The sequence below is a fragment of the Vipera ursinii genome (genome assembly GCF_947247035.1).
Source record: "Vipera ursinii genome assembly, chromosome: 4".
In the NCBI taxonomy this organism is placed as follows: domain Eukaryota; kingdom Metazoa; phylum Chordata; class Lepidosauria; order Squamata; family Viperidae; genus Vipera; species Vipera ursinii.
The window spans coordinates 108,288,718-108,315,992 of NC_139514.1; the positions used below are offsets into that span (position 1 = coordinate 108,288,718).

At 42.9% G+C, this 27,275-nt stretch overlaps 1 protein-coding gene across 1 annotated transcript in view; it reads left to right on the forward strand.

The window, feature by feature from the left end:
* The window catches only part of KLF12 (KLF transcription factor 12), a gene marked incomplete at both ends in the record, with an annotated part of 221,424 nt that overhangs the window by 26,864 nt on the left and 167,285 nt on the right, over positions 1 to 27,275 (forward strand). The gene's annotated exons all lie outside the window — the stretch shown is intronic.

A 27,275-nucleotide genomic window follows, 5' to 3' on the forward strand; every position in this document is an offset into this window, starting at 1 on the left:
TATGAGAGCCCCACCTTAATTTTATCTCCATGCAATATAGGTTGGGCTGAAACAGACCATTGGGGCTTCCAATGCTATGGGTGGACTTAAATTCGGGCATCCCTAGTCTTAAATTCAACCCGTTCACCATTACCTTGGATTGGTCTGGCTGGACTTTCCCAGCCTTTGCTGAACTGTGCAGACTGGGGACTCGATGAAGCCTGCTTAGAAAGCTCCTGGATGGCCATTTTGAGGGACACGGTGGCTCAGTGGGTTAGGACGCTGAGCTTGTCGATCAGAAGGTCGGCAGTTTGGCGGGTCGAATCCCGAGTGCCGCGTAGCAGAGTGAGCCTTCTGAGGTCAGTAAAATGAGGAGCCAGATTGTTGGGGGCGATAGGCTGACTCTTGTAAACTACTTACAGAGGGCTATAAAGCACTGTGAAGCATATGTAAGTCTAAGTGCTAGTGGTAGTCCTATTGTAGTGCTAGTATTTAACGTGTGTTGGCCAAATAGGACTTTGAACTTGGATCTAATGCATCCAAATGCAATTACTGCAGACCCTTCTACTCCTCCTGTTCCCCAGTAGAAGATCAGGACTAATTACAGAAAGGAGGGTGGGAGGGAGAGGGAGAGAGAGAGAGGGAGAGAGAGAGAGGGAGAGAGAGGGGGGAGGGAGGGAAGGGCAGCATCCCAGAGATCTGAATTACATCAGCAGTCAGAACTCTTTGGGAGCTTGGAAGGAAAAAGACCAGAGTGTCAAAGAAGTGTGAGAGGTAAGTTCTGCCCAGGTGAGTCGGCTGCAGCTCTGATCATTTTGTGCCTTGCTGCAGGAACAGGAAGTTCCTAATGGAATAAATAAGGGAAATTGGCCATATGTGTGTGTGTGTGTGTGGGGGAGAGTGGTAGCGCTGATCTCCTTTTCATTTTTCCTCCCTGTTCCCAAGCTTTGCTGTGGCGAAGGGATTTTGTGCGATTATGTCATCGAAAGCACAAAACTCTCCAGTGCCTCTGCAGTGCAGTAACAGCAATAAAGTCCTGGAGATGGTCCAGAGACTAAAATGCCTTTTAATCATGAATGGAGCAAAGCACAGGAAGAAGGTGATTAGGTCTGCTTTGAACAGTGCACACAAACACCCCGACTTTTTTTTTGTGACATGGTTGCTAATAGCAGGCAAATAACAGATGCTTTAGCTTGAGCTGAAGTCTCAGGTAACATTATCTACCGACATGATGCTTTGCTGTTCACTTTTGCTGCATATAATACCACAGGGGTGCTATTTTGCAAGATTCTGTCTTTGGGGGAAGTGAGAAAAATAGCAGAATAACAAAATTGAAAGGGACTGTGGAGGTCTTCTAGTCCAACCCCCTGCTCAAACAGGAGACCCTATACCAGTGATGGCGAACCTTTTAGAGACCGAGTGCCCAAATTTCAACCCAAAACCCACTTACGTATTATCGGGTGCCAGGTGGGCGTGGACCATTGGACGGGTGTGGCCCATTGGGTGAGTGTGGCTGCGGTGGTAACGGCAGACTGGGTGGGACTAAAAAGTTCAATCAATCAATTCCAACTTTGTGAGATCTTTATTTTTCCCCACGAGAAGTTGAAATTGATTGATTGAACCTTTTTTTTTTTGTACACGGCGGCGGAGGCCTAAAGCGAAAAGGTTTTATAAAACCCAGATGAAGGCCTAGGACTGGGGTGACGGTGCGCATGCCCACAGAGAGGGCTCTGCATGCCACCTGTGGCACACGTGCCATAGGTTCGCCACCACAGCCCTATAGCATTCCAGACAAGGGTCTGTCCAATCTCTTCTTAAAAGCCTCCAGTGATGGAGCACCCACAACCTCCTTAGCAGACTAACTGGCTGGTGATCCTGGGCTGTTTTTGTTGTTGTTATTGTTCTTTGTTTGTTCCAGACCTTTATGGGTTGTGTAACACAGTCTTCTGGCAATATCAGCTTGCTTTACTGTTTCTTTCATAGTTGGAGCATTTACTGTCCCGGTTCTCTATAATAATTCACTGTGTGTGGTCATGCAAGTTGTCATTTCGGATGTGTTTATGAACTCTCGGAATCCCCAGGAGAGATTCTGTGTGGCTGCAGCTGAAATGTGGACTGAAACGTGGACTGAAATGTCTGTATAATTTGCTCATTAGCTGTGTGGTTTCTCAAAATCCGGACATGTTCATGAGGACGAATGGAAATATCGCCACCCCAATTTCTCTTTCCTCTTCCTCCATATTTTTCTTCCTCCATTTTTTTTTAAAAAAGTAGCAAGTGCAGCAGGGTGGGAAAATGCAACTTTATTGATTTCCAAAGTTACGTGAAGAGTAGGAGGGCCAAGAGCTCTGAAGACAGAGACTTATGGCAAGTGAGAGTCATGTCACAATAGGGCAACTAAAGCATTTCACCAGTAATAATACAAAACTTATAGTGATGGTTCAAAGTTACAATGGCACTTTAAAAAGTGATTTATGATCATTTTTTCACACTTACAATCGCTGCAGTAATCCCTGGGTTCATGTGAGCAGAATTCAGATGCTTGGAAACTGATTCATATTTGCGGTGATATGCAGTGTCCCGTGTGTGTGTGATCTCCTTTTGGCAACCTTCTGGCAAGCCTAGTCCTTGTGGGCGCTCCATCACTTGAGCTTGGGCAACCACTTGTCTGAGATGGTATAGGTTCTCCTGCTTGAGCAGGGGGCTGGACTAGAAGACCTCCAAGATCCCTTCCAACTCTATTCTATTCTAGTCAGTGGGGGAAGCCAGATTCCCTTAGCAGCTGTGTTACTAACTTAATCAACTGCAGCGACTCACTTAATAACCATAGCAAGGAAGGTTGTACAATGGGGCAAAAGTCACTCAACAGTGATCATAAGGCGAGGACTACCTGTAATAACAATCAGTGGTGGGATTCAGCCGGTTTGCACGGGTAAGCTAATTTTTTTTGTTGCTCAGGCCCAGAACGGACTTCCGGAAGTGGCATCAACTCAGAGAACCGTCTTTTCACATATTTGAATCCCACCACTGATAACAATGTATTTTGAATTGGAAACGGTTCTTTCAAGTCCACCGAATTCTTCCAGTTTGGAGTACATTTATTTATTTATTTATTTTTATTACATTTATATCCCGCCCTTCCTGAAGGCCTGAAGCCTCCTCTGATGATCATGAAATTGTCTGTTTTCCATTCCAATTGGATTTAACTGGGGCATTTTGATTTCAGGATGCTTTGAATTTGTAGTAATCGAAAGTTGACCTTTTTTTCTGTTTACGTTCCCACCATACAAAGCAAGCAGATACACGAAGCAGACAGCAGAGCAAGACTGATGCCAGCTACCATTTGGGGTCAGGTTTTGGTAAACCAACAGGAAAAAAAAACGTATTTCTGTTAGTTGCTACCCATTTGACCTCTCAAAAAGGGAAATTTCATTGGAATATCTAATCCATTTCCATGGGAGATACACCCCACTCTGAAGTAAGACAAGAAACAATGGGTGGAAACTAATCAAGGAGAGAACCAACCTGGAATTGAGACTTCCTGACAGTAAGGACAATTAACCAGTGGAACAGCTTGCCTCCAGAAGTTGTGGGTGCTCTATCCCTGGAGGCTTTTAAGAAAAGACTGGACAGCCACTTGTCTGAAATGGTATAGGGCAAGGGTGTCAAACTCGTCACGTGACGTGTCACGATGTATAACGACTTTTTTCCCCCATTGCCAGACCTGGGGTGGGTGCAGCTTCTGTGTGACGCATCCCGCCCATGGGCCGGCAGTATGACCCACCTGGTATAGGGTCTCCTGCTTGAGCAGAGGGTTGGAATATAAGACTACCAAGGACCCTTCTACCTCTGTTATCCATCCATCCTTCCTTCCTTCCTTCCTTCCTTCCTTCCTTCCTTCCTTCCTTCCTTCCTTCCTTCCTTCCTTCCTTCCACCTACCTACTTGTGGGAACAATTAACCTCTGGAAAATCTTGCCTGCAGAAGTTGTAGGTGCTCCATCACTGGAGGTTTCTAAGAAGAAATCGGACAGCCACTTGTCTGAAATGTTATAGGGACTCCTGCTTGAGCAAAGGTCCCTTCCAGGTGTATTCTGATTGATTGATTGATTGATTGAATTCCAGTGTCCATTAAAAGGCTAACTGAGCTTTAATGTATGGTTAGAACCAAGAAGTTGTCACTGCAAGCTGTCTAAGAACTGGTACAATAGGTGATCAACAGCTGTAGTCCCCATTTTTGAACTGATTTAGATTTCTCAATGGTTTCTATTGCATCTAAATTCTGCTACTGAAGTATTGCTAATGTGTGGGCATAACCAGTAGTGTTACCTTTGGGAAAAATGAGAAGGGCAGAGTATTGACAAGCATTTCAAATGTAGTCTAATGTGATTTTATTTACAGTTAAACCAGGAGAGATAACTCAATTATATAATAAACACAGCCCATCAAGTGGCAGATAAAGTACGATAAAGACATTATTAAAATCTAAAGATTACTTGGGTTTCTATTCCACGCTCTTGGAAGAACAGGACAGGCAAGCAAGGATTTATGGTGCCGCCATTTTGTTAGTTTCCCAACTATGTTGCCTAGTTATGGTGTGCAGTTCACTTGATTGATAAAGATACGTGCCGGCTTGGTTTGAAAACGATAAATCTTGGTTTGAAATGGACTTGTTCTTGCAAACCATAGAGTTGTTCTATGCCTGGGTTCTTCCAGAACAATGAATTTGAGTTAGTTGTAAATGTCAGAAAAATCTTTGCATCTCCAGCTTCTGATTAAAGAGGAGGAACCACTTCCTGTTTTGAGGAGTTTTCTTCCTGTCAGTCTATGACTCTGTGCTGAAGGGGACAGATTTGCCTATTCTAAGGGAGAAAATGGGATTCCTCTCCTCCCCTCCCCTCCTCCCCACTTCCTCTCCTCCCCTCCCCTCTCCTCCCCACTTCCTCTCCTCTCCCCTTCCCTCACCATTCCTCCCCTCCTCTCTCCTCCCCACTTCCTCTCCTCTCCTCTCCTCCCCTCCCCTCTCCTCCCCACTTCCTCTCCTCTCCCCCTACCTCTCCATTCCTCCCCTCCTCTCTCCTCCCCACTTCCTCCCCTCTCCTCCCCACTTCCTCTCCTCTCCTCTCCCCCTCCCTCTCCATTCCTCCCCTCCCCTCTCCTCCCCACTTCCTCTCCTCTCTCCTCCCCACTTCCTCTCCTCCCCTCTCCTCTCCTCCCCACTTACTCTCCTCTTCTCTTCCCCTCCCTCTCCATTCCTGCAGGCCCTTTCCCATTCCCAGGAGCCGCTGAGAGCGCCTTTTGCTTTTCCCTAGGAGAAAGTGGAGTTCTGTCACTTCTCAAGAGATGTGCCTAGACAAGACCCCACAGCCCTAGCAAAAGCTCTGGTATTACAGATCGTGTGAATGTTCCTGTTCTCTCGGTCTACCTTTTTTCTTCTTCTGGTTTGCAAAAAACCCGTTGCATACATCCGGCCTTTCAGCGTCAGCCTTCTTCTCTTGTGGTTCGGAACCCACTTCTCCAGAAAGGAGATTAATGGTGGCGATGATTTAAATGGTTACTTCTTGCTTAACAAATGAAATCTAAATTAAGACGGTGGATGCTTTAAGAAGGAAGGAGAGCACTTCCCTTCTTGCAGGGAAAGCATGATGCTCCATGTGGAGCAAAGGGCTGTTCCGCCCCCAAGCAGGTGGTGAGGGCATGGACAGCTGGCTGCTAGAGAAAACTCGTTCTATTTTAATACGGCCACAGAGTGCCCTTGGACAAACACGCCTGAAGAACAAGGAAGACAAAATCTGTTTTCGACAGGGACTAGTTCCCAGTTCCCAGGCAGCGGCAAACTGGGTCACCCATATGGACAAAAGCAAACCACGGAGGTTTGCTTTGTGCTCAGTGGAATAAGAAAATGGCAGTCCTCAGAGAAGTGATTGGTAAAGACCGGATGGAGACACAATGATAGGCTGAGGGGCTCTTGATCAAAATAGCAGAAAGCAAGACCTGGATTTGGGGAAGTTCCTGATCAGATTACCTTACCCCTTCCTGCTTTTTTTTTAGTTGAATAAAGATAAATAGCTGCTTGTTGGTAGATACCTGACAAGGTTATAGTGATTGCAGCTGGCCTGCAAAGTACAAAGATGGTAAATACAGAGATGGTAAATGCAGCAGTAACTGCATTATCAAAAATCACTTCCATATGACAACTCTTTAGGGTAGAATAGAATAGAATAGAATAGAATAGAATAGAATAGAATAGAATAGAATAGAATAGAATAGAATAGAATAGAATAGAATAGAATAGAATAGAATACAGCTGGAAGGGACATTGGAGGTCTTGTAGTCCAGCCCCTGCTCATGCAGGAGAACCTATACCATTTCATATAAGTGACTGTCTAGTCTCTTCTTAAAAATCTCCAGTGATGGAGCCCCCACAATTTCTGAAGGCAACCTGTTCCACTGGTTAGTGGTCCTCACTGTTAGGAAGTTTCTCCTTAATTCCAGGTTGCTTCTCTCTTTGATCAGTTTCCATCCATTGTTTCTTGTCCTTCCCTCTGATGCTTTGGAGAACAATTTGATACCCTCTTCTTTGTAGCAGCCCCTCAAATAACGGAATACTGCTATCATGTCACAGGGTAGTCTTGGTCCACTCACAGTGGTGTATTTGAAGCTCCTTCAGAGAGTGGAAAACCCCGTGAACTTTGAGAAAAGGTTCAAGATGCAATCAATCCTGACTTCAGAGGGGAGAGGTGGGAGGATGCGAGGTGAGGGGCTTAGTCAAGCTAACCTAGGGAGCAGGGCTACCATGGTTTATAATCTGTGAGATAGTCCTCCTTTCACTGTAGCATTTATCGCAAAGGATGATAAAGAATCTCATGAGAAATAATCTCTGTGTACATAGATACAGATCAAATGTCATTTGAGCCAAGGTCAGCTCTTGGTGGCTTCATGGAGATTCTGTGTCATTTTCTTGGCAACAACACAACAGCTGATGGTGTGCCATGGCCGTCTCCTGTCTTGTTCGCTTTCTCAGCCCTGCTATTAACAGATCGTCTCCCATCCCAGTAATAACCAGATTTGCCAAGTTCAGCCACATTTGTCTGGGTGATGTCACCTGCTGAGGTGTTGAATAGGGGAATTCAGATTGGGATATTGGAGCATCCTAACACCCACAATCCCTGCTTAAGATGGGCAGTGGTTTGAGGTTACAGAAACCGTGGACTAAAATAACCCAGACGGTAGTTGGTTAGGAAATCCATCCTGCATTTGTCCTACAGAAGATGCCAGGTCTTGGGTAGGGGTCCCTCTTGGAGAATAGGAGAGGATGGCCCTTAGGGGCCTTGAAAGTTCATCTTCACCCATCCTCCAATGGCACTCTTAAGAAGAAGCAGAATTCAAGCCTGAATGCATCTACAGGCCAGGCTGACAGAAGATGCTATGTTTCACTTTCATTCAGTTGTGGAAAACCCTGTGGCAGGAAGTTGCCTTGTTTACAAGAAGCAGAAGAACCGCAACTGCAGGCTAGGCCAAGAGAAGCCACAGCAGTGCTTGCAAAGATGAACTGCCTGGGAAATGCCGAGACAGACTCTCAGTGGAAAAAGCCGATGGCAGAGAGCGTGAAAGCCTCCCTTGGTTTTGCAAAGTTTTTATGAAACATTTAAAAAAAAATTCATTCCGCTATATTTTTTTCCCCCGGCTATCACATTTGAGAGAATTTAAGATGCCAAAGAGGAACCTGCAACCCAAACTGTTTTGTAGGATTCACTGTTCAGTTGCACAAATTGACAGCAGAGATTTTTGCCCCTCTGTCTGGTTTCTTTCAAGTAATGGGGACTCAGCCAATGTGAAGTGGTGGAGGCTGGGATGAACCCTTCTCAAGAGGAGAGGTTGGAAAGAGCCCAACACACACTGGAGAAGCAGCTGGTGGGGTTGGGTCCTGGAGTTACAGAATTAGATCCTTTCTGTTCCTGAGGATCTACCGGATTCTGTTCAGCAGAATCCCACATCTCTTTATTTCTCTGATGGACACAGAGTGAAGCTCCCTTGCCCATGTCAAAATTCAGCATAGATAAAAGTAAGGTTTTTACACTTGGGCAAGAAAACCCAACTGTTTAGGCACAGGCTAGGTGAAACCTGGCTTCATGTCAGTCATTGTGAGAGGGATCTGGGAGTCCTAGTGGACAAGCTCTTAAATATAAGCCAATAGTGTGTGACAGCAGCCAAAAAAGCCAATGCAATCCTGGGCTGCATTAATAGAGGGATAGAATCAAGATCACATGAAGTTCTAGTGCCGCTTTAGTAAGACCACACATGGAATACTGCATCCAGTTCAGGTTACCACAATATAAAAAAAAGATGTTGAGACTCTGGAAAGAGGGCAGAGAAGAGCAACAAGAATAATTAGGGGGCTGGAGGCTAAAACATGTGAAGAAGGTTTACAAGAACTTGGTATTCCTCACGCTGGCTGAAGAATTCTGGGAGTTGAAGTCCACACATCATAAAAGGGCCAAGTTTGAAGACCCCTGATCTAAAGAAGGACCAGGGGTGACCTGATAGCAGTGTTCCAATATTTGAGGGGCTCCTACAAAGACGAGGGGGTCAAACTATTTTCCAAAGCACCAGAAGGCAAGATGAGAAACAATGGATGGAAATTAACCATCCACTGGTTGAGAGAAGCAGAGAAGCAACCTAGAACTAAGGAGAAATTTCTTAACATCGAGAGCAGTCAACCAATGGAACAACTTGCCTTCAGAAGTTGTGGGTGTGGGAGTGCGAAGAGTGGTCAAGGGTCCAGCTTGCCCTTGACGCTGAGCAGTAAGAGGATTGAAAGGTTTTCACTCTCCCCCCCCCACCCTTGTCGGCTGCAGCCAGGAGGAATGGCGAACATATTTCAACATTTCAAGTGGACCATTTTCAACTCCAAATTGTGAAATTCTAGGGTTTAAATCTTAGCTTGTTTTTTTTTCGGAAAGAAGCCAGTTGTATAATTTTTTTTATTTTAATTCCATTTATATCCCGCCCTTCTCCGAAGACTCAGGGCGGCTTACAAGCTTAGCAGTAGCCTTCATTCTATGTATATGCCTGCTTATTAGGGCTTTCACACACCCCACAAGCGGCATTATTACAAAGTCAGCTTATTGCCCCCAACAATCTGGGTCCTCATTTTACCTACCTCGGAAGGATGGAAGGCTGAGTCAACCTTGAACCTGGTGGGACTCGAACCTGCACTAATTGCAGGCAGCTGGTGTTACTTAAGGAGGCATTAGCCCACTGCTCCACCAAGGCTCTTTTAAATTGAGGTTAGTTTGGCAGAATGGGATGAGTTCAAAATTTATATATTTTTCTTCTTCTTCTTTAAAATAGAAGTGAAAGTCATTTGCTGCTGGCTGTAGTCAAAATCTGGTTCTAGATTTTGAAAACTAAGCTGAACAAAGCTTATGCTGTCAATCAGCCCCATTTACTTTCTGGAGACTTTTGAGTTTCTGGACTGCTTCGATATGTTCTGGGGTACAGCCCTTTCCACACATGTGGAAATGGATGGCTTTTCCTTTGTAGCAGTTTAACTGCACATCACAATGAAAGCGCCATGGAACAAGCTGCAGGTTTGAGCAAAACATTTTTTTTTTGGTGGCATCTTGGAATGTCAAACAAATCACTTGCCAGTGCAGAAGAGGAGAAAGCAGCAGCAGAGCGTTCAGCTTGGGATCTACTGGTCTGGAAGGGAATCTTCTCGGTCCTCCTCAGTTTAGGTGACGTGTGTGTTCTCCCTGGGATTGGCAGCTGCTCCCTAGATGGGTCATAACGAAGGTGCCCCAAGTGATGCAGCTGCCTAGCGGAAGTTGGGCAAACCCTTGTAGGGCATGATGCTGTTCTTTGCTGTAGTTAGTAAGTGGGGCATTGCCGTCAAAGATTCAGGCTTGGATTGCTATAGAATAGAAATCAATCAACAGTGTTGGTTGGTCATGAAAACTGCGAGAACTCTGAGCCGAGAGGGAATCCCAAATGTGCCATGTTCAAAGAGATATTCATTTGCTTCAGACATGGGACTCTGTGTGTTTTCAGCTGTTCACACACTCTCAAATGGCTCATTGGTGCATATGGTTTGCTAGATCAGAGTTTAGCTGTATGGATACTCTTTGACTCAGACTGCGTCCTTGCTGACTACAGAATGTTTAGATGAAGCTAAAGAATGGATACAAGAGGTAAGGAAGCAGAGGTTAGGGGTCCTCTCCAACCTGAAGCCCTCTTATGCTTCTAGGCATTACCTCCCCAAATACATGGCATGGTAGTCCACCTGCTATGAAGCTGTCAAAAACTACCTGGGCCGAACAGTTTGGTGCCCTGCCAAATACTGAGTTTGCTTTCCTCGCCGTCTCAAAACATGTGCAAGAAAGGTGCCGAGGTCTGTCATATGCGGAGGCTGAGTTTGGCCAACTGGATGCATCAAACACATTTATAGCACCAGGCTGTAAAAATAGCCTAATGAAATAATCATGAGTAATCCACCGAAGTGAGTCTTTTCCATACTGCTGACCTATAAACACTCTGCTGAAGCTGATCCCAGAGTGAACTTCTCAGAAAGAAGGAGGAGTTAGAGGCACCTTCGCTCATCTGACCTTTTTGGAGCATGACAGTCTAGCTCAGGGGTCTTCAAACTTGGCCCTTTTATGACTTGTGGACTTCAACTGCCAGAATTCCTCAGCCAGATTCCATTTTGTTTGTTAGACTTAAGACAGGGGTCTTCAAACTCAGCCAGTGTGCCTGGCTGAGGAATTCTGGGAGTTGAAGTCCACAAGTCATAAAAGGGCCAAGTTTGAAGACCCCTGAGCTAAACTGTTGCTCATTTCTTCTGAAGTCAGCTTTTCCTTCCCTTCTTTCTCCAGTTGTTTTGAAGATGATCAGCTGTGGGAATTAGGAAAAGGGTTTCAGACGTTTTGCTAAATCACGAGCTTTTATTAAGGAAAGGGAAGGACCCCAGAAATGGCTATTTCTGTCTGTATGATGGTTTACTCTTAGCTGCCCTGGTAGGTCTGTCTCTTCTCATTGATCAGGTTTATTGAAAACAAATTTGGAAGTCAGTTAAACGTAATCAGGTTAAAGTTCCCCTGATCAAGACGGCAGCTTTTGCTGTTACAATATTGATTCTTTTTTATTTTTCAAAGGTATTTTGGTTGATTTATTTTGGCGAGGCTGTCAGTTGTTTAAAAGGAATAAATCTGAAGATGGGGCCCATGGCAGCACCCTGCAAACCATTTACGTGAGAAGACAGTGCAACCTGGCAAACACGAAAAGTCCAACCATTTTTTTTAAAAAAGCATCAAGTCAGATTAGCTACATGGGCTGCTTTAATAAGGTCTTTTAGTAGGTTTGACCACATTTATGGGGGAACCTAATTTTGACCTGATTTTGGACGGAATTCTACTAGCTTGGCTGCTCTGGGTGAATAATAATAATAATAATAATAATAATAATAATAATAATAATAATAATAATAATAATAATAATAATAATAATAATAATAATAATAATAATAATAATAATCATCATCATCATCATCAAATTGATGAAGACCTTGCAGTAAGAAAAATGGCTTCCACTCCAGTCCCTCTTCCATGGTCTTCCTCCAAACTGTGAACTACTTGTGCAGTAGGATGGAAGCACACATAATCTCAGCAATTGCTGTTGAGATGAAACCAAAAATGCACCAAACCACCTTTCCACTTCATGGATCTGAAATCCATGATCCAGGAGATATGGTAAGATAGGAGTTCTTGCAAATGAGGAAGCAGATCTAGAAGACAATATAAATCAGGGGTCTTCAAACTTGGCCCTTTTATGACTTGTGGACTTGTGGGAGTTGAAGTTCACAAATCATAAAAGGGCCAAGTTTGAAGACCCCTGATATAGATTTTTCTTCTCCCAAAATTTTGGTTTTACTGTGCTTTAGATATAAGGGAGAGAGATCTCAAAGACAATATCAGTTCATAAAACATCCAGAGACATTTTTGAAATGGTGCAGAATATTCATGTAGAAATGACTTTGTGTGTGTTTGTGTGTGTGTGTAAGTATATGTTCCATAAATGGGTGATTGCCCACCTGCCTGCTGCCAGTGGTGCTGAAGGAGGCCTGGCACAACAATTTGTACCTTTTAGAAGGGTCAGTGCTAATTTCTTTTTGTAACTGTAATTGTAGCTCATTTGTCATGTTTCTCTATAAACTTTGCATTTTATGACACAGCTGTAGATTCAGTTCCTGAGGATATTTCCCTGCTGTTTAAAACTTCGCTCCCATTGTTTGTGAAAAATACTTGCTCTGTTCTGTGTGAATTTGTTACTGTATATTTTATTACCTTAAATCATTAGCCTACTTGTTAAATACATTTACTCAGCCAGAAGACTCCCTTGTTGCAATATGCATGCTCTGGGCTTGCCAGTACCCTATTAGGCAATGTTTCATCTCGACAACATAGCTCTATGCCCTTATTTATGATTCAGATAAGTCTCTTGTGCGATACGGTCTTGCCTTATATATTTCATATTATCAGTTTTATTTAGGTTTGAATGTATAATATCACTTCATAGCCCTGCTAAGTTTCAAACAACAGTCCTACAGAAAAGTTAGGTTTAAGGAAAGTAACGAGAAGCATGCCTTGGTGCTCTGAAACTTGTCTAATTGATACTGAATGCATTTTGACAAGAAAATCTTGTCCCAGTACTCGTCGTTTGTTTGATACTCGACTTGCAAGCTAGAACTTGTCAGTGTCGGTGGCCTTGTGACTTGCTAGCCCAGGGGTAGGCAACCTCGGCTCTTTTATGACTCATGGACTTCAACTCCCAGAATTCCTGAGTCAGCTATGCTGACTCAGGAATTCTGGGAGTTGAAGTCCATGAGTCATAAAAGAGCCGAGGTTGCCTACCCCTGGGCTAGCCTCTCAAGTTGAAACAAAGGGTCACGTGTGAGTCACGCAGTAGGTGTTCTGTGCACATCTCTTTGCAGTCTTCGCTTAGCTTCTGTGGTCATTTTGTGCATTTTTGTGTTTTTCTTTTTCCTCATCAGTAAAGTGAAGGTTTTATTTAATCTAAATATTTATTAATTTTTAGGTTTATTTTTCATGTAATGATGTACAGCCCAATTTTTATATATATATTGTCTTAAAAATGTGCATTGCCTTGGGTTTGGGAAAGCATTAAATTTATTTACATTATTCCTTATGGGAAAAGTTTCTTTGGTACTCGTTGTTTCTGGTACATGTCTCCACCTCCAGGAACCAATTATTGATGAACACAGAGGTACCACTCGGTGAAAATCAGGACATTGGTCAGAGTTTCTCCCACTGTAACATGTGGACTCTATGCATGAACAGTTCATGGACTCAGTGTCAAGCGCTGGGGAAATCAGAGATTCAGGCAGTTCAAATGAGTATAAAGATTCATTGCAAGCTTAAGGTCTCTACAAGAATCTGTACTACTAACAGCCAAGGGAAATGAGTGGGAATTAAGAAGACATTCAAGGTGGGCTGGAGTTAGATCTCTCGTGGGTACAGAGACTCATGATTGATGACCTATTTGACCCTTCCCCTGGGCTCAGCCAGGTCATCTCCTACACTCAGTGCTCAATGCTTATGGGTTTTTATACTCCCAATACCTAGTTGCCCTTCCACCAGGCCCATTCTCCTGCCATCTTCTTAAAATAAGTACCAAGAAATAGCAGGATTGCCACATCCCAGGGGTATATGGACATTTTCCTCAAGCTGATTTCTTAGAGAGGGCTGGCTGATAAAAAAATCTAGCTTGCAAACAAGCAGAGCAGAACAAAAATTACAGTTCACACCATTAACCCCACTTCCATTCTTAATTTTGACAGAAAGAGTAGGTAATAATATTCTCAAAAGTTGGCCATTTTGCTCTGGAATCTTGCTGAGGAGGGACACAGTTTTATTTTGGATATACTGAGAAGCAGATAAAGCCATTCTTTGAACATAGCAATCTACTGTAAAATTGTCTATGGAGATTCTTAAGTCATCCAGTTCATGGTTGTCCTAAAGGTGCTTTTCCAAAAGGCAGTTGGACTTTGTTTTTCCTTGAAGATGTTTCGCTTCTCATCCAAGAAGCTTCTTTAGGGTGTGGAAATTTCCACTCTTTATGGAAGGTTCCACACCCATTTGCACTATTCAAGTGACCCTGAGGGCACAGATAAACCTCCAAGTGGCCTCAACGACTCTCAGAAAGAATGCTAATGACCAGATGACGGCAAGGAATATAAATCCTTCCATTGTCCACCATTCAGTCAGAACTGAAGGAGCTTCCTGGATGAGAAGCGAAACGTCTTCAAAGGAAAGACAAAATCTAGTTGGCTTTTGGGGAAAAAAAACACCTTTAGGAGCACCATAAAATTGCCCAAATGCACAGAAGTCTTTAATCTCTCCTGCACGTCTCCGGCATATCTTTTATTATATTAACAATATGCTATTATGCTAGCAAAGCAATTAGTATAACTGAAGTAAGCTAAAACAAAAGAGTAAATGAAAGGAAGCAAAAAAGTAATGATCAAAATGGTGTCACTTAGATGGCAGGTCACATCACATTAATTCTCCAGGAATGATCAGGAAATTCCACATCCCTCCCCCTCCAGATTGATTGACATTTCCTTTCTTCATATAGACAGTTGTTGGAACAAGAAGGAACCCCGGCCAGATACTTCAGACTGCATTATTTTACATGCCTCCTTCCTCGCTTTTAAATGGCAATGGTGCAAAGTTCAGTGGAGGAAAAATAACCTATATATTTTAGCAAGAGGAAGATATATATATGTATATATGTATGTATGTATGTATATATCTATATCTATATATCTCTATCTCTATCTCTATCTCTATCTCTATATCTCTATCTATCTATCTATCTATCTATCTATCTATCTATCTATCTATCTATTTATCTATCTATCTATCTAAAAGGGACACAGTGGCTCAGTGGGTTAGGACGCTGAACTTGTCGATCAGAAGGTTGGCAGTTTGGCGGGTTGAATCCCGATTGCCGCGTAACAGAGTGAGTGCCTGTTACTCATCCCAGCTTCTGCCAACCTAGCAGTTCGAAAGCACGTAAAAATACAAGTAGAAAAATAGGGACCACTCCGGTGGGAAGGTAACAGCGTTCCGTGCGCCTTTGGCGTCTAGTCATGCCGGCCACATGACCACGGAGACGTCCTCGGACAAGCGCTGGCTCTTCGTCTTTGAAACGGAGATGAGCACCAGCCCCTAGAGTCGGAAACAAGTAGCCCGCATGTGCGGGGGAACCTTTACCTTTACATTTATATATTTGTTTTTGTAGATTTTCACGGGTACAGGTATGTAGGACTTGGCATATTCGTGTCTTTTCCCATGTAAGATTGAGAGTGTCTTGGCGACGTTTCGACGAGGTCCCACTCGTCATCTTCAGGCTGGTGTCTTCGGCTTCATGCTTGTGTGAGCAAAGCATGATCGGAGCTGCCCTCTCTCTATAAATACTGGTGGGGTTGTGTGTGGTGCTGGCTTTGTTGCTGTAAGCTGGTTGGTTGGCTGTGTTGTTACATCCTGATTGGATGATTGAGTTATTGTTTGCAGCTTAGTTGGCTGTTTGTGTGTGTGTATGTATGTGTATATATATATATATATATATATATATATATATATATATATATATATATATATATATATGTATGTATATATATATATATATATATATATATATATATATATATATATATATATATATATATATATATATATATATATATATAGAGAGAGAGAGAGAGAGAGAGAGAGAGAGAGAGAGAGAGCGCTAGAACTAGAGCTAGAGGTGATGTAAAGAGCAGGATCTGGAGGATTCTTTGAGTCCTGAAATGCTCTGGAGCTTGAATTACAAACCTACTGAAATTAATGGGAAGTGCCCAGGAGCACAGCAGGAGAACTTTCTGATGGGTTATGCTGTGTTCACTTGAATGGTTTTTTTTCCCTGTAAGTATATATACTTATGAACATAGCTGCCATTGCCATTAAGGTGCCATCAAAAGTGTTTACATTCATTAAGCGTTCTTTTTGAGAGCCACCAGACGTCTGGAGTGCAGTGTTTTGACAATATTTGAAGCTCCAAACTCATGTCACAGTCACTGTTTGACGTTTTGTTTCTTTCTAACACACCCGAGCTCCATCTGTCTGCCTGATGGTAGGAATGTCTCCCCATAGCATTAACGGTGCTTAAAGCTGAAACAGGAACGTTGGTTTGACAATTTGAGATTTCCTTGAAAGTTTTTACATTCAATTTCCTTAAAGGCACTTCACAGACCCCAGAATTTATCAAGAACATTGGCCACCATTTTCTGTGCCAGAATTCCCTACAGCCATGGAAATCTGCCATGGGCAGCAGTTTGAATGGGCTCATCTTGACTTTTCTGCTTGCAGGAATCTTGACTTTCCCGGTCGAATCCAGCCCATTCTCTGAATAAACACTGTCCTGTGCAGCCCCTCTTTGAACTGTGGTTACTTTACCAGACTGGCTTGGATCTGGAAGCAGCCATATTCCATGGCTGATTCCATATGGATCTTTGGAAAACCCAGCAATGATGCCAACAGAAGACTAGAGTAGAGTAGAGTAGAGTAGAGTAGAGTAGAGTAGAGTAGAGTAGAGTAGAGTAGAATGGAATGGAATGGAATGGAATAGAATAGAATAGAATAGAATAGAATAGAATAGAATAGAATAGAATAGAATAGAATAGAATAGAATAGAATAGAATAGAATAGAATAGAATAGAATAGAATAATAGAGTTGGAAGGGATCTTGCAAGTCTTGTAGTCCAACCTTCTGCTTAGGCAGGTAACCTTATGCCATTTCAGACAAAAATGTCTGGTGCTGGAGCATTACAACTTTTGGAGGCAAGTTGTTCCACTGATTACAGTAATTGTTCTAACTGTCAGGAAGTTTCTCCTTAGTTCTAGGTTGCTTCTCTCCTTGATTAGTTTCCATCCATTGCTTCTTGTTCTGCCCTCAGGTGCTTTGGAGAATAGCTTGGCTCCCTCTTCTTTGGGGCAACCCCTGAGATATTGGAACACTGCTATCATATCACCCCTTGTCCTTTTCTTCATTAAACTAGACATACCTAATTCCAGCAATGGTTCCTTATATTGTTTAGTCTCCAGTCCCCTGATCATCTTTGTTGCTCTTCTCTGTACTCTTTCTAGAGTCTCAACATCTTTTTTTACATCATGATGATCAAAACTGAATACACTATTCTAAGTGTGGCCTCACCAAGAAGAGATGGGGTGCTTTCTTCCATTGATTATTAGGGTGTTGAGTGTAGCCAGTTTCCCTCTTATATGTTAAAAATAAGGAAAAATCAGACCACCAAATTTCAATTCTGTAATTCGGGCTTTCTTGGAATCACAAAGATGGAACCAAAGGAGTATCTTCTATGCACTTTGTGGATTCTGGCCTACAAATTGACCAGACTAGTTTGACCAGGCTAGGTTAGAGGTCAAGTGGTGATCATTGTCAGATAAAAGGAGACAAATATTACAAAATAAAGAATTTTAAGTAAAGACAAAAAAATCCTAAAATTAAGAAATTTGGGAGAATACAAACAGCTCCTCTCCTCCCCTCCCCTCCCCTCCCCTCCCCTCTCCTCTAAGCTGCAGTCTTCCATAAGTTGAGGTCTTTACCAGATGGGCCTGTTGGTGCCTATCATGGTCAAATCTCTCTCTTAATCCCTTTTAGTAATGTAGAGAAAGGGAAGACCAATTGTCTCAAGGCAGCATTGCTTGCTCTAAGGCAGTGTTTTTCAACCTTTTTTGGGCAAAGGCACACTTGTTTCATGAAAAAAATCATGAGGCACTCCACCATTAGAAAATGTTAAAAAAATTAACTCTGTGCCTATATTGACTATATATAAAGTAATTATCTTGAATAGGAATCAAATAAACACAAAGAAAGTATTTTATAATTACTTTTCAATTTTTCCCACGGCACACCAGGCAACATCTCGCGGCACACTAGTGTGCCGCGGAACAGTGGTTGAAAAACACTGCTCTAAGGATACAGCGATAGCTATTCTAGACCAAGCTGTCTAAGCAAGCCTGGATCTTTAATCTAGAATAGATGCACTACCTTATCAGTGAGCAAATTGCTATGTAAATCCCACAGGTGGGAGGAGTAATCAAGTTACTAACATGGATTCTGGATCTACACGGATTCTTAATTCTGGTTCTATGTTCAGCAATAGCAAACATGACAGCTATCAACAGAATATTTTTTTCTTTTACTGCATATCACCAGTACATTTTCCACCCACAAATGGCCCCAAGTCTTACATTTTACAAATTAAACCTGCCTCTTCCTCTCTGCTGCTGTGTTGTAAAAATGGTCAGGGTGTGTAGCTGAATAATTTCTTTTTTTATGATTTTTCCCCCCTTCTCGATAATGCCTATCAGTCATTGTTTCAGCTTGCTGTTTCCTATTTGGCTTAGACTTCTCAGTTCACTCAAGCATTTTAAGGTTTGACTTTGCTGCTAATCTGTTATTAAATGTTTGCATTGGTGTCTTGTTTCCTATAAATGTGGTTTTTTTAAAAGACCTGGGTTGCTTTCTGAGGCATGAGAGCAGCAAATGGGTTTAACTCCCCAGTAAGCCTTGCTAGGTTCTGTAGAAATTGCTCAGCATGATCTGATACATCTTTAGTCAGCAATTAAATCACACTGAATTATACTTACATCCCAGTATTTATTTGCAGTGGCTGTAATTTATTTTTCAGGCCAACGAGTGTCAGAGCATCTAGGAACCTTTTAAAAGGGAATAAAAACTCCCATTAGACCTAGAATATTATAAAGGTAAAGGTTCCCCCGCACATGCGTGCTAGTCATTTCTGACTCTAGGGGCCGGTGCTCATCTCTGTTTCAAAGCCGAAGAGCCAGCGCTTGTCCGAGGACGTCTCTGTGGTCATGTGGCTGGCATGACTAGATGCCAAAGGTGCACGGAACGCTGTTACCTTCCCACTGTAGTGGTCCCTATTTTTCTACTTGCATTTTTACGTGCTTTCGAACTGCTAGGTTGGCAGAAGCTGGGATGAGTAACAGGCGCTCACTCTGTTATGCGGCACTCGGGATTCGACCCACCAAACTGCCGACCTTCTGATTGACAAGCTCAGCGTCCTAACCCACTGAGCCACCGCGTCCCTTTTAGAATAGTATAAAACATGCTAAAATAGAAAGCAGCTAAAATATATCATGACCAGCTCATGTGCAGATAAAAGATTAAATAAGCCTTAGATTTATCTACAGGGGATCTGTTAGAGAGCGTTGAAAGTGGCACTCTCATCTGGATTTTCACCTGAGACCCAAATCCCACCAGAATCTAGCCTGGATGGATGGGAATTCAGAAGATAGACTCTTAAAAGATATGCAATCTGAAGGGGTCAAAAGAACAGAATAATAGAGTTGAAACGGACTTTCAGGGTCTTCTAGACTAGTTCCATGCTCTACCATATCTGACAAGTGGCTGTGTCTTAAAAGACTCCAGTGGTGGAGCACTCACAACTTTTGAAGGCGAGTCGTTCCACTGGTTGATTGTTCTCACTGTCAGGAAGTTTCTCCTTAGTTCTAGGTTGCTTCTCTCCTTGATTAGTTTACATCTGTTGCTTCTTGTCCTGCCTTCAGGTTCTTTGGAGAATAGGTTGACCCCCTTCTTTTCTGTGGCAGTCTCTCAAATATTGGGATACTGCTATCATGTCATCTCTGGTCCTTCTTTTCACTAGACTAGGTAAAGGTAAATGTTCCCCCGCACATGCGTGCTAGTCATTTCCAACTCTAGGGGCCGGTGCTCATCTCCGTTTCATAGCCGAAGAGCCAGCGCTTGTCCAAGGACGTCTCCGTGGTCATGTGGCCGGCATGACTAGACACCAAAGGCACACGGAACGCTGTTACCTTCCCACCGTAGTGGTCCCTATTTTTTTACTTGCATTTTTACGTGCTTTCAAACTGCTAGGTTGGCAGAAGCTGGGACAAGTAACAGGCGCTCACTCTGTTACGCAGCACTCGGGATTCGACCCGCCAAACTGCCAACCTTCTGATCGACAACAAGCTCAGCGTCCTAACCCACTGAGCCACCGCATCCCTTTCTTCACTAGACTAGACACCCTCAATTTCTGCAACTCATTCCTGCTAGAAATATTTCATTAATGCTTAGGTTCCACAAGTCTATCAAGTTGATAATATTAGTCTGTGCTGCTGAGGTACAACACTTCAAAGGCTCAAATCAAAAACTTTGCAACAAAGTGGGATGTTTTAAGGAACTTAGACAACTTCAGACAGGGCATACCTGCTAAGGGGAGTATAGCTGGGGAAAGACGTTTCATGCCTTGGGGGTGGTAGCTTTCCATGGGAATTGTAGAGCAAAGCAAGTGGTGCACAACAGATTACCTAGTGCTCTTTCATGGAGAAGCTGAAGGAGGACCTGGGTCATTTGGGCTCCAGTGAAGCCTCTACCTTAAACTGTGTGTTTCATATTGTTCTCCCTCATCCAGTCAAATTGAATTTTCCGAAAAGAAGTAAACATGGACATTTTAATCCAAGTAGCTGGATTACCTCCTCCAGTTTGTTTTTCTATCACTGCATAGTCCCTGGAATTATGCTTGACTGTGGGTAGGTCCAGGATATGATGGAATCCAAATTAGGTCTATTCTTCTTTTCTTTCGATCCCTGGGGAAGGTGATCGGCTGTTGCTATGGTAAGATCAAATGACTTTCTAACAAGAAAGGGCTGTGAATGATGAAGAAATACTATCTCCATTGGAATTGGGAAGGCCTCAACTTCCGTGGCCAAAGGGAGCTGCAGTGCTGCCATTAGGATCTCTCTGCATCTCTCGGCAACAAATTGAGGAGGATGCAATCTTGAAAATAATTCAGTCCGTCTTTTGAAAAGTTGCTCCAGCCTTAAAGAATTGCAGAAGGTGCTCTGGAGCCCATTTTGGCAACTGAATCAGAAAAGCTTCACACACAGCCCTGTTATCTAGACCCATCTTCTTTGAGGCTTAATTTCTGAGAGCACCTGAATGAGAGAGATGTTAAGTCACACAGAAAACTTGATATGCCCGGAAGAAAAGAAAAAAAAAGAGATCTTTTTAAACATCTGAAACCTTTTGTAGTTTTATAATTTTACAGCTGCAGGGATTAAGCAGTCCAGCTTCTAGATTATGTCTGTGTGGTATGATTTTAATTAAAATTCTGTTATTTCAGACTTTTGCCATTAGTTTCTAAGCAATAGCAGACTTCTACAAATGTTGAAGTGTCGAAGCTTTTCTAATGCCCTTTAAAGCCCTCCAAAATAATTGTCAGCATCAGTATCAATTTTACCTTCCCTGAATGTTCCCATTTCAGAATGCATTGGGGAAAATTAATGTTTATTTTGCCACAATTGTTCATTTAATTAGCCCAAGTTTAAGGTCTCACTACCAGACTCCTGGCCCGTTAATTGCCTATGGCACAAAATAACGAATTTCATTTACGTTCCCATACTTTGCAAGTTGAATGGATTTTTATTGGTTGATGTTCTATAATTGCCTGTTCATTGATATGCTTAATCCATGTTTTGCTTTTAAATAGGTCTGGGTGACTTACTTTATATTTTTAATAATGCCAACAATAACGATGATTGACAATCAGTGATGAGTGCCAGCAATAAACTGGGTGGTTAAAAAGCTCATGCTTTTTCCTTCAGATCCACACCTGCATGGGATAGAGAGGTAAATGAAGACTATAAAAATAATGAGCAGATATTCAGGGGTGTAGGGAGCTAATAATAATAATAATAATAATAATAATAATAATAATAATAATAATAATAATAATAATAATAAGTCATGACCGAGTTGCTAAACTAATCCACTAGGCATTGTGTAAAAAATACGACTTGACTATGTCTGAAAAGTCGGGGAAACATAGGGTGGAAAAAGTTGTCGAGAAAGAGAGGGTGAAGATCTTGTGGGACTTCCGAATACAGACAGATCGGCATTTGGAACACAACACGCCAGATATCGCAGTCATAGAGAACCGAAGCGTATAGCTGATTGATATCGCTGTACCAGGAGATGCCAGAGTCGAAGAAAAAGAACTGGAAAAAATTATGAATTATGGATTTCCTTCATTTTTCCTTGAAGATGTTTTGCTTCTCACCCAAGAAGCTTCTTCAGTTGAGGTCCAACCCCTGCCTTCAGAATGGTTACAGGCATAAGGAGGCAAATCAAGGAGGACCTGCTGCCTGCATCAGCTTCCCATCGTCCTGTGCGCACCCACAGGGAGGGCCTCCTTAGGGTTCCGCCGGTTAGGGATTGCCGGTGGGTGATTCCCAGGGGGAAGGCGTTCTCTGTGGGCGTGCCCGCCCTTTGGAACGAACTGCCGATGGAACTTCGGACTGCCCCCGACCTTCGCTCATTTCACCAGGACCTAAAAACCTGGTTGTTTGAACTGTCTAGCCTGGACTGAGGGGTTTTAAATTAAATTAATTTTAAATTTAAATTTTAACTTTGTCTTAATCCTGTGGGCTAATATTAATTTAATTCTATTTTATCTTTCCTTTTGTATTGTTTTAACTTGCCCTGTGAACTGCCCTGAGTCCTTCGAGAATAGGGTGGTATATAAAATCAATCAATCAATCATCAATCAATCAATCAATCAATAAACTCTCTACTCAACCATGGAACTGATTAGAACTCTTGGGACTTGTCGCTTTCTCTCAATCCGGCCCATTTTACAGGGCTTCATGGGGAAACCCATCTCTCATACCAACTTGATCTCCCAAGTGGAATCTCCACACAGATGCCCCTTTGTTTATTTCTCAATCCCCTCATTAGAAATCAGAAGCAACATTCCTATCCTATTTTCTGTCTGATAACCCAATCTGATGTATAGGCAAAGCTGGCTGAGGAATTCTGAGCAATTCTGGGAGCTGAAGTCCACAAGTCTAAAAGTTGCCAAGGTTGAGGACCCCTGGTCTAAAGGCCTGAACTGAACTGTTATCCTTGGCTTCTACTTCTGGTTTTCAAACCAAGAACCAGCCTTAAAGCATGGCTGCTGTTTGTTGGACCTGGCAAGTTTTGGGTTTTGATATATATCAATAGCAAGGGAATAGCAATACCAGTTGGATTTATATACTGCTTCACAACCCTCTCTAAGTGATTTATAGAGTCAGTGTATTCCCCCAATGGTCTTGGTCTTCATTTTACTGACCTTGGAAAGATGGAAGGCTGAGTCAACCTTGAGCCGGTAAGACTCGAACTGCCCAACAGCTGGCAGTCAGCAGAATTAGCCTGCAATGCTGCATTCTAACCACTGCGCCACCACAGCTCTTTAGATCTATTGAGATGCGGTCGTAGGAAACGTGTGAATCCGTTATGTCTTTCGGTGTGTGATCCTGGCTTTTTTGGGCTTTCTTCCATCATACTGAGAATCAGATAGGAAGGACCTGAATCATCTTGTATGGACTGAAGGTTTTATGTGGCATTCATCATCATATTGCTAACTATAAGAAGCTGTGAGTTTAGACCCAGGCAATCAAGAGACAGAAGGTGAGTCAATTGGCAGCTTATTTCATAACTCAGAGAGAAATCTGCAGAGTCTCGAGATGGTTCAAAGACCCTCTGCCTTAATTAAATCACATAAAAGGAGGCACGGCTTTTCTCTGACAGTTACCAAGGTTTTGCCTGCATCCCGGACTAGCATGAAAGAAACCTCACTGGAGCCCATAATGCTTTTCTTCATTGCTCTTGTTGAAATGGGGGGGCCTTAAGGCTCCCCTATTGTCACTGGATTTCTTTCCAGAGTAAGGGGAAAGCAGGGTGGAGGGAGGGGGGGTGGAAATGCAGCTTTTTCCCACCAGTCTCCCCCACCTAGCTGACCTTATGTCCCAGCCCTGCTCCCGAGCTGTATCCGGAAACTGTAGATGAACAGGATTAGCATTGGTGTTTCCTCCTGTCAGAAAATAGCTGTTGTGGCGGATGTGACATTTGCATCCAGGAGCTTCTTCTGTCGGCTCCTATTTGAGGAATGTTGAGGGAGAGGTTAACTCGTCCCTTCTTTACTCTTGCTCTTGTTTCTAAATTGGATGTAGCAAGATGGGAAGACTTTTGGAAATTGCCCGGAACACTGGCCTTTTAAAAGTTTTAAAATGGAATAGATCATTCTTCATTGGCCAAGTGTGGTTGGACACACACAAGGAATTTGTCTCTAGTGCAGAAGCTCTCTGTGTACCTACAAACAACAAAGTGATAAGTCATAGATCATAAATCATAAGATACAACCCTGAATCATAGGATACAACAACAGTTGATTAATCATAATATATCCATGGGAGAAGGTAGTAGGAAAGATTAGATGTAAGAAAGATGAGAAGGACGAGACAAGAATAATAGCCAAAAAAAATGCCTTTAGGAAGATCTGAATATGGGCTGACAGGTAATTTTTTAAAAATCTGTCTGACACCTTTAAAAAAAAACTAATTCAGCTGCCTGGTTGTTAATTAAAAGTTATTGATGAGAGATTGAGGGGGAAAACAAGTGCCACCTCCTTTTCTAATTTACCAAAGTTGCGTTGCCTGGGGCAGTTCCGGATCGCAAAATTTGGAAGGCAAAGAGGGCCATGGGGTTTGTGTGTGTGTGTGTGTGTGTGTGTGTGTGTGTGTGTGTTTTGTTTTTATTTTAAATATGTTTATCTCTATCTCAGCAGCAGAAGGTCATGGTTTAGTCTCTGGCCAGGGCTGGGGAAAAGACAGGGAAGGAGAAAGCTGGTCAAGGAGTACTTGGTGGAGCAGTGAGCTAATGCCTCCTTAAGTAGCACCAGCTGCCTGCAATTAGTGCAGGTTCGAGTCCCACCAGGCTCAAGGTTGACTCAGCCTTCCATCCTTCCCAGGTAGGTAAAATGAGGACCCAGATTGTTGGGGGCAATTAAGCTGACTTTGTAATAATGCCGCTGGGGGGGAGCTAATAAGCAGGCATATACATAGAATGAAGGTTATTGCTAAGCACATTGATTTGTGCTTTAAATTGTAAGCCACCCTGAGTCTTCGGAGAAGGGCGGGATATAAATGGGATTAAAAAAAAAAAGTCTTGTCTGTCCTCCTTCCCTTCTTCCAAAAGGGACTTTGTGCAAGGTCTCACCCTATCCCAGCTTCAGGATGCAAAATGTCCCATCTGTGAACATGGTGATCCCCAAACAGGTTGCTTTGGATTTCCATATTCTGACGGCTCCTTACTAAATGCACTATCACTTGGACTTGGACTATAGGTAGTTCTTGATTTATGACCACAGCTGAGCCCAAACTTTCTGTTGCTAAGTGAGACAGTTGTCAGGTGAGTCTTGCCCCGTTTTATGACCTTTCTTGCCACAGTTGTTAAGTGAATCTCTGCCATTGTTAAGTTAGTCACATGGTTGTCAAAGTGAATCTGGCTTCCTCATTGACTCTGCTTGTCGCAGAAAGGGGACCACGTGACCCCCGGGACGTTGGAACTCTCCTAAATATGAGCCAGTTGCCAAGCATCTAAATTTTCATCACATGACCACGAGGATGCTGCAACAGTTGCAGATGGGAAAAATGGCCACAGGTCACTTTTTACAGTGCCGCTGTAATTTCAAACGGTCACTAAATGAATGGTTGTAAGTCAAGGACTACCTGTATATGTTTTCTGCTAAAATGCCGAGTATTTCCCACCAGCCTCCCTTTTCACCCTCTTGACCAGGTACGTTTTTCTGGTCCTACCCAACAAGGTCTGTGGGATGAGATTATCCCAAACATCTGGTAAGCTAGCTTGAGTCTTCTAGGCCAGAGGTCCCCAACCTTTTGGGCACCAGGGACCAGTTCCGTGGAGAGAGGTTTTTCCGTGGACCGGAGGGTGCGTGGTTTTGTGTGCTGCCTGCATTCCACGGATGGGGCTTTGCTTGTTTGTGCAGATTGGTTGCTGGCATGCTGTGGCCCGGTACTGGTCCACGGAGCAGGGGTTGGGGACCCCTGTTCTAGGCAATGCCTCTTCCAGTGATCCAGTGAGTCTGCTCAACAACCAGCTGTAGACCAATTTCTCTTTTCACAGAACAGTCTGATCCTTCAATCTCTGGAGTCAAAATGTGTCTGTTACCTGTGCAGCACCAAGAAAGTGACCCCAAAGCATCTTGTGTCTAAATCATTTTCCATGATCAAGGCTTTTTCCAAGCAGGTTTTTGTGTTTGCTTGCAACATGGAGTTAGCTACCTTTTCAGAATGAACGAAGTTGGTGTTTCTCTTGCACCTTCCTAGGTCCCCTTCCAGGATGTGTAGTAAGTGTGAGTCATCCACTCACAATGGGGCCTGTCCATTTGGGGCACTTCTGCCCCATCTGTTTTGGTCTCCTGGTTGGGAGAGAAGTCAGAATGGGAGAAGAAGCTGAAGGGAGACTCAGTGGGGAATGGACTTGTGGGTGACTCAGGCTTTGCATAGGTTGTGGATGAAAGTTCCCAACTCGTGCCAGAAAACCAGAGTGGCAGTTGAATTTGGAGACAGGTGATTTCCTGCACCCAAAATCTAAAAAAAACAACAACCCTCTAACAGGAACACAGCTGTAGGTTAGGGGTGCAGATCACACTCCACCTGTGGTGGAGAAACTGCTGCATAGATCAGTTTTTTGCACTCACAGGCGCCTTCCTTTGCCAATTTACTTCTCTTAAAATAATAATAAATTACTGTGGCAAAATAAAGCAAAGGTAGCATTAATAGTAATAGGTGCCTTGGGTGCAATCCCAACACAACTGAAGCAACGCTCAGAGACCATCGGCATTGACAAATTCACCGTCAGTCAATTGCAAAAGGCAGCTTTACCTGGAAAAGCTTACATCCTGTGATGATACCTGTAACACCCAACTGCATGTGCCTATCCCAGGTCCTTGGGAAGGACTCGATAGATGGATAAAAAATTGAACATATGGCAGACTGTGCAACAAACCATAATAATATAGCTGGATAAAAATAACCAATCCACCGAATGTGCAATCAACAATAATAGTAGAAATGCTTCTTTTGCATCATGTGATACTATGGACATTTCAATTTCTGAAAGTTGGATTTTCCTTTGTTTTAGGAAAACCAAAAGTTGAATGATTTAGATTTAGATTTTAGATTTTATTAGATTATTAGATTATTAGCCCGAAGGACTCAGGGCGTTTTACAGGGCATTTTAAAATCATATCAATATAAAATACAAAGTTAAAAGAGAATTAAAAGATTAAATTATCCCTGAAAATAAAACCCCAGTTAAAATTCTCAGC